This window comes from Cryptomeria japonica, chromosome 2 (genome assembly GCF_030272615.1).
Source record: "Cryptomeria japonica chromosome 2, Sugi_1.0, whole genome shotgun sequence".
In the NCBI taxonomy this organism is placed as follows: Eukaryota; Viridiplantae; Streptophyta; class Pinopsida; order Cupressales; family Cupressaceae; genus Cryptomeria; species Cryptomeria japonica.
The window spans coordinates 432,724,374-432,725,492 of record NC_081406.1 but is presented as its reverse complement, the minus strand read 5'-3'; the positions used below and the strand labels follow the sequence as shown (position 1 = coordinate 432,725,492).

Below are 1,119 nucleotides of genomic sequence, written 5' to 3'. Positions count from 1 at the left end.
CATTTTTTGTCTCGCATCCCACTTTTGGCCTATGGCCCTTTCGGGGTCGATTCTCATTTTTGGCATCAGAGCATGTTTCTTCTCCTAAAAATGAATATTTGTTTATTGCATCTCGAAACACTTTTTTGTTCTTGTGGACCCATCATGGGTCTTGGAACGCATTTGTGGTCCTTGGGTCCCATTTTGCATCCCGAAACTCATTTTTGGTGCTTGATTCCTATTTTGGGTGCCCACCCTGGCTAAGGCTCATACGAGGTGTGCACCCGGGGAAAACCAGGCCCCTTGGTGCACCAAGGCAACATCATGCATGCACCCGAGGCACCCTAAACATGCACCAAGGTGCACTTGGCCCACGTGTGAGAGCAAGCTGGTGCGCCTGAGGTGGTGTGCGGGCACCACAGTGTAGATGGTGCATTGCACGCACTTGGTCGGGGAGGGTGCGCACCCAGGTCAGGTGCGCACACGACACCCCGTCTAGGTGCACGCATGTAGGTCAGGTCAGGTGTACACTCGACGCCTGGGCTAGGTGCGTGCACCCCAATAGGGTTCACCCTTGGCAAATGGGGTGCGCTTGGCCAGGGAGAGTGTGCACCTCGATGAGGGTGGGTGTGCACCATGGGGCTGGGTGGCCAGGGTGGATTTGCACATGGGCCATGGTTTGCTAAGTACACACTATGACAAGCTCATAACGAGGGCGATCATACCAGCCTTAGTGCATCAGATCCCATTAGAACTCCGCAGTTAAGCGCGCTTGAGCTGGAGTAGTACTGGGATGGGTGACCTCTCAAGAAGTCCCGATGTTGCACCCTTTTTTAGTTTTTTCGTTGGGCATTGCAATGCTATTTGAATTAACCTTTTGCCTATTTGCATTCTCGTCGGGGCCGGGTTAGGGCATGGTGTGTGCACTACCATGTGCACATGTTTTCTAGGATGACACTAAGCGCACACCCTAGGTGCCCCGAGCACACACCAGGGTGTAACCGGGGCATCGTTCATGCACCCCGATGTGCTTGAGGTGTTACATGGGCACCCAAGTGAAATCAGTGTGCACACCGATGTTTTTTACTCTTAAGGTTTCCCACAAGATGCCCAGGACAAGAGAGAAAAGTTAGGCGGGGC

At 53.2% G+C, this 1,119-nt stretch overlaps 1 pseudogene; it reads left to right on the top strand.

The window, feature by feature from the left end:
* Window positions 1-690: 690 nt before the first annotated feature.
* On the top strand, window positions 691-809 carry LOC131873794 (5S ribosomal RNA; annotated as a pseudogene).
* The last annotated feature ends 310 nt before the right edge of the window (window positions 810-1,119 follow it).